This window comes from Carcharodon carcharias (genome assembly GCF_017639515.1).
Source record: "Carcharodon carcharias isolate sCarCar2 chromosome 21 unlocalized genomic scaffold, sCarCar2.pri SUPER_21_unloc_1, whole genome shotgun sequence".
In the NCBI taxonomy this organism is placed as follows: Eukaryota; Metazoa; Chordata; class Chondrichthyes; order Lamniformes; family Lamnidae; genus Carcharodon; species Carcharodon carcharias.
In genome coordinates, this window is record NW_024470575.1 from 318,167 (window position 1) to 330,351 (window position 12,185).

At 43.4% G+C, this 12,185-nt stretch overlaps 2 non-coding genes across 2 annotated transcripts; one reads left to right on the forward strand and one right to left on the reverse strand.

The window, feature by feature from the left end:
* The first annotated feature begins 129 nt into the window (after positions 1 to 129).
* On the forward strand, positions 130 to 211 carry trnal-aag. The gene has a single exon. It is a non-coding gene; the product is annotated as a tRNA-Leu (tRNA).
* Positions 212 to 10,036: 9,825 nt separating this feature from the next.
* On the reverse strand, positions 10,037 to 10,108 carry trnae-uuc. The gene has a single exon. It is a non-coding gene; the product is annotated as a tRNA-Glu (tRNA).
* Between the last annotated feature and the right edge of the window lie 2,077 nt (positions 10,109 to 12,185).

Sequence of the window (12,185 nt, forward strand, 5' to 3'; positions counted from 1 at the left end):
GTGCAGGATGATCTGATTAACTGGCGGAGCTGGTTCGAGATTCCCAATGACCTCTTCCTGCTCCTTTGCTCCTGTTCTATTTCGATGATAATACCAGTGAAGGGAATTAGTTAAAGATAAAAGCAACGTGGTAGTGTGGCAGAGTGGTCTAAGGCGCTGGATTAAGGCTCCAGTCTCGACAGAGGCGTGGGTTCGAATCCCACCACTGCCAAGCGTTCAGGTGATCTACGTTTTGGAGTCTGCAGCAGCCCCATTCAAACCAACAGATACCAGCTCACACCAGCGGAGTGTGCGGTGTTTTATTTTGATGGGAAGAACGAGGAGTGGCAATATAAATATGAATTGCTGTAGGGAAAGGCGGGGTGTGGAATTGCAGTCGTTGAGTTGCTTTTCCAGAGGGTCGGCATGTGAACGACATGCTGAATAACCGTCTGATGCAGCCGTCTATGATTTTATACAAACATCATTAATACAAATCTGGGGCTTGGATTCGTGACTGAGTGTTTAACGTGGCATGTTTTGAATGCATTGGGATCTCCACAGGTAGGCTGGAATCCTGTTAATTACGCTTCTTATCATTCCTGAATTTTACAGTGTACCTGAACAATTAATTGTCTGAATAAGTTGAATAAAAACCATCTAAAACCTCCAGCGTTCTCGAATTTCTATTTATCTGCAAACGTTCACAAAAGTTGCACGAGAAATGGAACAAGAACGGAACCAGGTTGTTGTCAGGCTTGATTTCTGGATATTTGTCTCTCCTTAGAGACAATCCCTTGCCCTTTGTCACTCTCGGTGTATATGTCTGTGTTTGTTCCTCTGTGTATGTCAGTGTGGTTCAGTTCCCGGAGGAGATGAACATATTTTTACCATCACAAACTTTATTCACATTAGTTTGAACTTTCACAGAGAAAAATATCAGGATGGAAGATGCAGGAGGAGTTTGCAATGTTTGGAAGGAGGTGCAGCTAAAAAGGGGGAAGATTCAGGGAGAAGTTTTCTTCTCACATAACACGAGATTTGGAAGAAGATCTGGGAGGTATTTGTGTCGGTGTAAACAGTAAAGCCTCCCTTATTCCCGCTATATTTTGCCTTGCACAAAAATCTCTCTGGATAGGGTTTTGAAACCTATCATAGACCTTCTCTCATTCCCTATCTTCACCTCTATATTTGTTCTCCACCTGCTGCACGGGTGACATTTCCAGCTCTGAGGCAGAACTCCAGCTCTCACTCCACTGATTCTGGCAGAGATGAGCGTCTTCTGTTTTTCATCAAGAAACAACTCAGACTCATTTTAACAGTTTGCACGAAGTCAATAAATCTCCATTCCCTGACCAGGAATAAATCCTGGACCACAGCAGTGAAAGCGGGGAATCCTGACCACTAGACCACCAAGAAAGCTGCTCACAAGCCTCACAATCCGGCTTATCTATGCTACCTGGACCTTTTATTTTTGTTTCAGACCTCTTTCGCCAGAGACGCGTTTCATAAGAACATAAGGACATTAGAAATTGGAGCAGGAGTCGGCCATTCGGCCCCTCTAGCCTACCCCACTATTCAATAAGTTCATGGCTACTCTACCCAGGCCTCAGCTCCTCTTTCCTGCCAGCTCCTCATAGCCCTCAATCTCAATCTCTCAATTTCAAAAATCTATCTACTCCTCTTTAAATACTCTCATTGAGCTAGCCTCTACAACTGCTCTTGGGTAGAGAATTCCAAAGATACTCTACCCTCTGGGAGAAGAATTTCCTTCGCATTTCCGTTTTAAATGAGTGCCCCCCTGATTCTGTAACTATGTCCCCTAGTTGGAGATTCCCCCAACATCTTCTCAACATCTATCCTGTCAACCTCCTCAGAATCTTGCACGTTTCAATATGATCACCCCTCAGTATTCTAACCTCTAATGAATAAAGTCTTCACTTGCTTCACAGTTCTTGATTAGTCAACTCCTTCATCCCAGGAATCAGCCTAATGCATCTCTTTTGAACTGCCTGCAATGCCAATATATGCTTCCTTAAATATGGGGACCAAAACTGTACACAGAACTCCAGGTGCAGCCTCACCAACACCCTGTAGAGCTGTAACAAGACTTCCCGATTTTTAAACTCCAACCAGAAGCAAAACAGACCAAAATTCCATTTGCCTTCTTAATGACCTGCTGCACCTGCATGCCAAGTTTTTATGTTTCATGCATAGGAACACTCAGATTCCTCTGTGCTGCACGTTTTTGGAGTCTCCCTCCATTTAAATAATATTCTGCCTTTCAATTCTTCCTAGCAATGTGTATGATCTCAAACTTTCCTACATTAAACTCCATCTGCCAACTTTTGCCCACTGACTCAACTTATCGATATCCCCTTGAAGAGTCTTCAAGTCCTCATCACAACCTAACCCCCTCCCACCTATTTTTGTATCGTGAGAAAATTTGGATACATTACCCTCTGCTCCCTCTTCCATGTCATTAGTATAGATAGTAAATAATTGAGTCCCTGAGACAGATCCTTGTGACACTTCACTAGTTACATCTTTCTAATCTGAAGATTCCCGGCTCTCTGCCTTCTGTGTGTTACATTGGGCTCTTCCCATTGCAGGGTTTGTGTAAAGTAATAGGGATCACGGTCTCTCACACACGGAAAGTTTCCCCGTTACATTGCAGAGTTTGTGTAGGATAGTAGGGATCACGCTCTCTCACACATGGAAAGATTCCCTGCTCGAAATGGGGTAGAAGCATTAACAGAATTCAGCATGAGGAAAGGTTGCATCGTTCCCGTTTGTTGTTAAATAGTAACTGGATACAACATTTGAAAACCAAGTGATATTTATACTTCTCCAGGTTTTGAGTAATATTCTGAAAAATGCATGGCTCTGAAAAAAGAGAGCAACATGGGGACGGATTTACTTCAAGGTTGTTTGCACATGTGTGAGGTGTTCAATGAGCTGCTGATGTACTGTGTCATCTGATGATTCTAACGTTAGATCAATTTCTCTGCCGCAGGGCTAAGGTTCTCAGCCGAATTGTACTTCCATAAAAAAAGGTTCGGAACTGCAATAAGACAGCAAAGTTCTAGGTCGTTCTGCAAGGAGCTGCGTGTAGTTTTTGTCATCCAAGGGTTATCACATTTGCTTTACATGGGGAAGATTCTCTGGTTCAAAACTCACTGCAGAGAAGTAGAACTGGCAACACTTATGGAAACATTTCTTGTCGCCGTTGACAACCCAAATCTGTGTGACAATGAATGTTGGTGGGAGGAAAAAACATTGGAAGCTTCGTCCCTGAGAACCACCAAACTTTCAGTTAGTCGAACACACTGATCAATTGTGCTGTAGGGACTGATGGAACTTTCGGCGTTCTTTGCACAAGTGCAGTCGAGTCTGTTTCTCTCTCCACAGATGCTGCCAAATGCTGAGTTTTTACTTCAGATTTCCAGCATCCACAGTACTTTAACTTAAAAGCAAAATGCTTCACCGCAGTACTTTGCTTTTTCTTCTTAGGTACTGTTCTGCGGCTTTTCAGCTTTCCACATAGCTTCGTATTCTCAGCCAGAGGTCAATGATAGGCTCTAGTGAAGGTCAAACTCAGAAAACCCTGGTTTACAAGGGCAGTGCTCCAACCACTGATCTATGGAGCCACCAGCTAACAAGGCTACATGAGAAAGTCGACCATATTCAATAGACTGAGGTAGATGCTAAGTCCCAGGTGGGTGACATTTGATAGACGTGGAAATGTCTGAGATGGAGAACAGGAAGTTAAAAGATGCAACATGAAAGTGGCAGAATTTGATGTGTGTCAGTTACTTTCAGTGATGAATTTCTGCCGTGTGCCGCCTTGTCAGTTTCACAGGAGCCGCAGGGATGAGGTTGGCGGCACCTGGTTAAAATGAGGAATAATGTGAACTGCAGTCAGCAGGATTCAAACCTTCAGGGGGAGACCCCAATGGATTTCAAATCCGTCACCTTAAACACTCAGCTCGACTAACAGCTGCTCGCGAGCTCAAAGGTGTTCTTATCAAATCAGAGATGGCTGCAAAATAAGTCAATCGGCCCATGTCTGTTCTGGCTGTCTGGAAGAGCAGCTCTACCGATTCCACACACCCGCCTTTACCCCCACAACAATTTATATTTGTATTGTCTCTCCGTGCTTTTCCAAACAACATAAAGGACCACAACCCGCCCTATAATAAACTAGAATCTCCTCTTGTTCTCCGAAAGGGAATTCCTAACGTGCCGAAAAGTGGGAATGTGACTTAAACTGTGGTAGTGCTGGGATTAGGATCAACTCCTCGAGGGACTGGAAGGAACCCAAGTCCAAATCTCCATGTCACTGGGTCAGGGAAACTGTGCATGGATTCTGCAGAAACTCCTTCTTCAAAAGTGAATTAGACAGTTACTTGAAATAGAGAAATTGAGGCTTATGGAAAGAGAGGGGAATATTGAGACTAATTGATGGCTCTTTAAAAAAGAAGCTGCGATGATCAGAGAGACTCTCCAACACGCTGTGCCATTTGATGATGACATTGTTGATCAGTCTGTCTCCAGCATTCCTAATGAGAACAGCCGAATTCCATTTCTTCAAAACAAGGACCCAAAGTGCTGCTGCGGAACTGCATCATAGTCAGGTGCACTTGATGTCTGGCTTATTAAGTTTCTGTAGTGTAGTGGTTATCTTATTCTCCTTGTATGCGAAATGTCCCCGGTTCAAAAACCGGGCAGAAACATTTTTGAAACTACTTCAATTCGGCAAAAGGGAAAGTTGCTTCGCTCCTGGCTTGTTGTTGGATATTAGCTGAATGCAGAATCTCACAGCCGGATTGCACTTACTCTTCGTCTTTTCACAAAGTGGACACTCCGCAAAGTGAGGATATTCTTCAGCTGACAGCGGGTGAGTGGAGAATATTCAAAATGAATATTCAATAAAAACATATCTGTTGGAACTCGCCGGGTAACAGGAGAGTTGGCGATTTCTGCCTTTTTTTGTCACTTAACGACCCAATGACATCGCAGGACTGTGTGACAATGAATGCTGCTCCAGCTAACAGCAATCGCTGTTGTCATAGGCTGAAGAAGTCGTTTGTGTTCTACATAAACGCGTCATTTTGTGGGAGAAAAGTGTCTCTGGTGAAAGAGATGTGAAATGAAAATAAAATGCACAGGTAGCATAGATAAGCCGGGCTGTGAATTTGCAAGCCTGGGGGTCTAGTGGTTAGGATTCGGCGCTTATAAATGTCATGCGAATGATTAATATAAATATGCATTACTTCCTGATTGAAAACGGAAAACGCATATCAGCTCCGCCTGAATCAGTGGAGTGAGAGCTGGAGTTTTGCATCAGAGCCGGAAATGTCACCCGTGCAACAGGTCGCGAACAAATACAGAGGTGAAGATCAGAAATCAGAGAAGGGCTGTGATAGGCTGAAAAGCAGTGACCATAGAGATGGTGGTGCATGGGAAAATGTAGAGGTGATAGGGGATATTTCATTGTTTGCACTGACACAAATATTTCCCAGATCTGTTTCCAAATCTCGTGCTAAATGAGAAGGAAATTTCCCACTGCATTTACTCAGTCCCATGATCTTAAAGGAACAGAACACAAGGGATGTGTGTGGGTATTTTCTGGAATGGGTTGTAAGATGATGGAATGACTGTGAAGGCAGCAGCATTGAGAGTGAAAATGAAACAATTATAGAAAGTTACAGCACAGAAAGAGGCCATTCGGCCCGGCGTGCTGCTTTGAAAAAGCAGTTGTGATTGCTTGATCAGTGATATTTGTCCCAGTTTGAACAGCAGAAAGAAAAATCTGTCCCACCCACATTTTGCACCATCATCTCTTTAGTCAGTTTCTCTCTCGTGCCTGGTAACCTATCACAGTCCTTCCCTTTTGTCCTTTCACTCCTCTCCCTCCGCTCTGGACTTGTTTTCCACCTGTTACATCTCTGACTTTTCCAGCTCTGATGAAAGATCAACCAGATTAACTCTTTCTCACTCCACAGACGCTGCCAGACCCGATTTGATTCAAGAAGGAATTCCTGTTCCTTGTGATAGTTCACACAACGGAAAGGAAAAGGTTTTTACCTGTATGCGAATTAAACCTAGGCTGCAGCGGTGAAAGCACCAAATGCTCAGAATTAAATACTCTGACTTTCAATGATGCAGAGAGCAGTTTCACTCAGAAACCAGCAGCTGTGATATTAACAAAGCAGGATGGAGAAAGAGTCAGTTTCAGCGGTGACACTGCCGGAGGAATGGAGACCTGGGGATCACCCATGAAAGCAGCAAAGTTTAAAAAGGGAATTTCACTGAGCACAGGTCGCAAACCTAACAACCTGGCATTAAGAGTCTCAGACGCCGTCGACTGAACTCGCCAGGCATGTAAGAAGAGTGAAGTATTCCACATCCCAACATCCATGGAGATCACGGCTGTTTTCGAACTCAAGCCTCAGCTTGTTCCGAATTTCAAAGGTGATCGACCTCCAAAAGCCTCAAGGTTGCAATACATTCCTCTCAATCATCAATAACATCATTCACACCTTCCACTTCTTAGCTGCACCTCCTTCCAAACATTGCAAATTCCTCTTCAATCTTTAATCTTGATATTTCCTCTGTAACATTTTGATATGAAACTGCACAGCTAATATGACTAAAGTTTGTGATGGTGAAAAATGTGTTCAAACCCCTCGGGGAACTGAACCACACTGACACACACAGACCTTTGCACCGAGAGTGACAAACACCCAGAAAACAAGGATGTCACCAACTTGGCCAATTATTGTTCCATTTCAGACTGCAAATTTAGTGAATGTTTGCAGATGAACGGAAATAAGAAACACAGAAATAGTTGGATGGTTTTTATTTCATTTAACTAATCATTAATTCCGAAGGCAGTTTGCTAAAGTCAGTAGCTGATCCGGGCAGTGTCGCAGGAAAGAGAGGAATGAGGATCAGGAGGAGGCCATTCAGCCCTTTGACCCTGCTCTGCCATTCAGTAAGATCATGGCTGATCTGATTGTGGTCTCGGGGCCACTTTGCGGTCTGTTCAATATTTGGAAAATATTGTCAGTTGGCAGGTGGGGAAATGGAGAAGGAACCAAAACAAAAAACCCAGTCTCCAGTTTTGTGAATCTTTAGAAACTCTTTGGGAACCAGAATCTGAGGAGCAATGAAGGGTGATCTGTTCGACTGGCCAGAGACATTCAAGGCACCTTTCCCTTCTTTAAGACGCTGGAACATTAACTCTGATGTTATCAGTGAAGTTATCTGACCTGAGAGACTGAAATGATTCTTGTTACTGCACATCAGGAATTCAAACCTAACATCGGCTTCAGGACAATCAGCATTCTTGGTAACAGACAAGACACCGAAAGTCTCGAAGGGAGATGGCACCAGTTGTCGGAGAGCTGGTTCCCGGTGACATGGATGTGCCTGCAGTGGGTGGGATCAGACTGTTTCTGTGTATCCACAGTGAATGTCCTAACCTTTATTTTGGAAGAGTAAAAATGAAGAGAACAATTGTCATCTCAGTAGCAGCAATCTGAAGCTTAAACTCGCTGACACCCTGGTTTAGGAAAGCTGGCAGGTCAGCCTTACGTCAGTCTCTGTGGCGCAATTGTTTAACATATTCAATTGGTCACCAAAAGGTTGGTGGTTCGAAACTACCCAGGGATGAATGTTTCACTTTTTTCTCCCTATCAGCTTTCATTGTCACACAGCTCTGGGCTCTCATTGGCTACTTGAGCTGCGAGGAAATATTCCGCAAACTTTACCCTTAACCAGTGTGTTCCCACACCGATGTTTTTGTTTTGAATGTTCATTTCAAACACACTAAAAAACAATAAACGACTATGTAATTACACCTAACTCATAAGACACCTGTGAAATTATTGGATTCAAACAAACACGTCAATGATTCTCTCTTTCTCGGCTCCACAGAGAGTGAGACAGGGAAAAGCAGAAAATTAGCAATATTCCGGCCCCGCACTCTCCAATCACCCACTGCCAGCTGAAAGATTTTCTCACTTTGCTGAGGGTTTATCCTGTGAAATGGTGAATAGGAAATGTAATGTGACTGAGAGATATTACATTCACTTAACATACAACTACAAACGCGAATGATGCAAAAGGTGCCAGCTCACTGTCAAAATAGATGCCTGTCATGCTTAATTTTAACAGGAAGAGCGAGGAGAGACAATATAAATTTAAATTGCAGTAGAGAAAATGTGGGGTTATCAAATTAGCTGAATTTCTTTTGCCATAAGCCGGCATTGTCATGATGGGCTGAATGTCATCTTCCTCTGCTGTAGATATTTATGATTTTATACCATCGACATTAACCTGTGCACAGGGCCAGTTGTCGTGGCTGATTAGTTTAGGTGATGGAGCCCAAGTCCATTGGGATTCCCCGCTTCTCATTATTCCTGTTTTTAACTGTGTCTACAGAGTTAATTATCGGTTAAATTGAATAAAATCCATCCAGACACTTGGGGGTTTTTCTATTTCTGTTCATTCACGAAAACACTCACGAAACTTGGAACTGGAATAAATCTTGGCCTCATGCTTGCTTTCTGGATATTTGCCTCTCCTTAGAGACAAACCCTTTCCCTCTGTCACTCTCGGTGCATATGTTTGTGTGTGTTCCTCTGTGTGTGTCAATGTGAGTCAGTTCCCCGAGGGGTGAACACATTTTTACCATCACTAACTTTGTTTAAACTAGTTGTGCAACTTCATGTTAAAATGTTAGAGAAAAATATAAGGATGAAAAATGAAAGAGAGAGTTTGAAATTTTTGGAAGGAGGTGCAACTAAGAAGTGGAAGATGGGAATGATGTTATTGATGACTGAGAGGAATGCATTGCAACCTTGGGGCTTTTGTAGGTCGATTCCCTTCTACACTCTAAGATTCAGAACAAGCTGAGGCTCCAGGTGAAAAAAAAAAACGTCTGTCGCCATATGTGTTGGGATATGAAGGATTCCTTCCCTCATTCCCGGCTAACTCAGTCAATAGAATATAAAACGCTTAATTTCATGGTCACGTGTTGGAGCCCCATGTTGGGGGCTGTTGTCATTTACAATCTTGCTGCTCTAAAACAAAAAAACACAACCTCATTCAGTGACACCTACAAGGCAGACATTCACCACTGGCACCAACTGACAGACATCAAATTCAAAGCACTTTCATGTCGCCTTTCTTTCTGCTTCTGTCCCTGTCTCGCCTCCAGCTCCCTCTGCCCTCACAGCTCCCAGGTCAATTAGCTGCTTGATGCAGACACAGTCAGTACGTGGGAATGTAAGACACAATAAGATGGGTTTGCAGACCATAGAGTAAAAAGACACCAGGATCTCATCTTCCTGATTCTCCCAGATACTGATTTCAGGAATGTGCACAGTGCCGATTATCCACAGTCACACTCTCCTTCCAGTCTTGTCTACGTTAATCAGCTTTGAAATTGTTCACATTTTTACACTGGATTTCAATGTGAAGAAAGCAGAGCTGTGAGAAGCTTATATTGTTCAGCAGATGTATTGCAGGAAGGTGCCTAACAGGCTGATGGTAACAGTGCTCTTTGGACACGGTGAGCTCCAGTGAAGGATTGGCACCATTAATGTGTCGCTCATTTAGTCTCGTGACTAATCTCGTGCTGGAAATGACAAGAAAACTCGCTGAATTTGCTCCGTGTTTTGGTTTCAGACGAGCCGAATACAAGGTAAGAAAGCGCATTTCGCTAGAATGGGTTATAAAGTGGCAGTGTTGGTGGTGTTGGGAAACAACATTATAGAAAATTACAGCATAGAAAGAGCCCATTGGGCCCGGCGCGCTGCTTCCAAAGCGGAGTTGATTGATCAGAAGTGATATTTGTGCCGGTGCAAATGGGAGACAGTAACATTCGTCCTTCTCCCACCTATATTTCGCCTTGCAACCAGCCCTTCTTCCTGTCTGTTTGTTCTCGACTTGTTCGAAGTGTGACATTTCTTGCTGTGAGGCTAAACTTTCAACTCTCGGTGGAGCTGTTTGCAAATAGAAAGTGACCACACTCAACAAACCTTAATCCCCTGACCGGGAATCGAACGCGGGCCGCGGCGATGAAAGCGCCGAATCCTAACCACTAGACCACCAGGGAATCCTTCAAAATATATTTTGATTTGGCGTATCCACGCTGCTTTTGCCTATTGTTTTTCAGTTCAGATCTCTTTCACCTCAAAACTGCCTGTTTAGGCTTAACACAAACGAATTCTTCAGCCAATGAGAACAACAGTTGCTTCGAGCTGGAACATAAAATTGACAGTGAGGTGAAATGGTCCCACAAGCTGCACATGTGTAACTTTCAATTTCCAAAACCTCCACCCTATTTGCTGTGGGCCAATGGAAGCGCCGATCCCCAGTCATGAGACATCAGGGAAAGTACCAAAAAGGTTTGACATTTAGAGGGCTCTTTCGACTTTTTGTTTCATTCCCGATCTTTTCACCAGAGAGAACTTTCTCCGACTAATTGGTCTGTTTAGGTTGAACACAGGAGACTTCTTTAGCCAATGAGAAGAAACATTGCTGTTAGCTGGAACATGAAATCGATACTTTCCTCCTTTAAGACAGTTCTTAAAGCCTCCACCTTTGACCGAGCTTTTAGTCATCTGACCGAATATGAGTCTCGGTGTCACACTTTGTTAATAATGACCACGGGGGACGCCTTGTGACATTTCAACAGATTAAATGCGCTTTATAAATATAAGTTATTATATGCAGAAGCATTATCAAAACTTGCCCTTTTAAGTGAGAGGAAAGCTGCCTTGTTCCTGTTTGTTGTTGGATATTAACTGAGCGCAGTATCTTACAAGCGACTTAGATTCGCTCTTCACCATTTCACAGAATAAACACTCAGGAAAGTGAGTGTATCTGTTTGCTGGCAGCGGGTGATTGGAGAGTGCGGGGCCGGAATATTGCTGCTTTTCTGCTTTTCCCTGTCTCACTCACTGCGGAGCTGAGGAAGAGAGAATCATTAACGGGTCTATTTGAATCCAATAACTTCATAGATTTGTAGGTACATGGTTGGTCAGTTGTTAAATTATATTTTAAATTTATATTCAGATAAAAAAAACATCACTGCTGTTGGAACCCGCTGGGCAACAGGAGAGTTGGATTCTTTTCTCTTTGTCGCTTAAGGACCCAATAACAACCCGGAACTGTCTGACAATGGATGTTGTTTGTGTTTTATATAAACGTGTCAATTTGAGGGAGAAACGTGTCTCTAATGAAAGAGGTCTGAAATGAAAATAAAAGGCACAGGTAGCATGGCTTACCCAGGTTGTGAGGCTTGTGAGCACCTTCTCTGGTGGCCCAATAGCTAGGATTCTGCCTTTCATAGTCAGGGCGTGGGTTCGATTCCTGTTTAGGAGCAGTGATTTGATAACCTTGGGCGAAGTGCTAGGATGAACCTGAGTAATAAAAAACGCAGGAAATCCTGCATATCACCTCTATCAGAATGAATGGAGCAAGAGCTGGAATTTGGTATCAGAGCTCGGGAATTGCATCAGTGCAACAGATCAAGAGCAAACACAGAGGTGAAGATCTGGGATGCGAGAACATTGCAAATTCCTCTTTCATCTTGATACTTTTCTCTGTTACATTGTAATGTGAAGCTGCACAACCAATGTGTAAAAAGTTTGTGATGGGAAAAAATGTGTTCAACCCCTCGGGGGACTGAACCACATTGACACACAGAGAGGAGCACACACAGACATGTACACCGAGAGTGACAGAGGCCTAAGGAGAGACAAAGACCCAGAAAACAACGGTGTCACCAAATTGGCCAATGATTGTTCCGTTTCAGACTCCAAATTTAGTGAATGTTTGCAACTGAAATAACTTTGAGTAACACGGATGAGAAGAAGATTTATGATTAATTCTGCAGACAGTTTGTAATTCATTCTCGAGATGTGGGCTTCGCTGGCTGGGCCAGCATTTATTGCCCATCCCATTGTCCCTTGAGAAGGTGCTGCTGAGCTGCCTTCTTGAAACGCAGCAGTCCCTGTGGTGTAGGTACACCCAGAGTGCTGTTAGGAAGGGAGTTCCAGGATTTTGACCCAGCAACAGTGAAGAAACAGCGACATATTTCCGAGTCAAGATGGTGAGTGCCTTGCAGGAGAAATTCCAGGTGGTCGTGTTCCCATCTATCTGCTGCCCTTGTTTTTCTAGATGGTAAT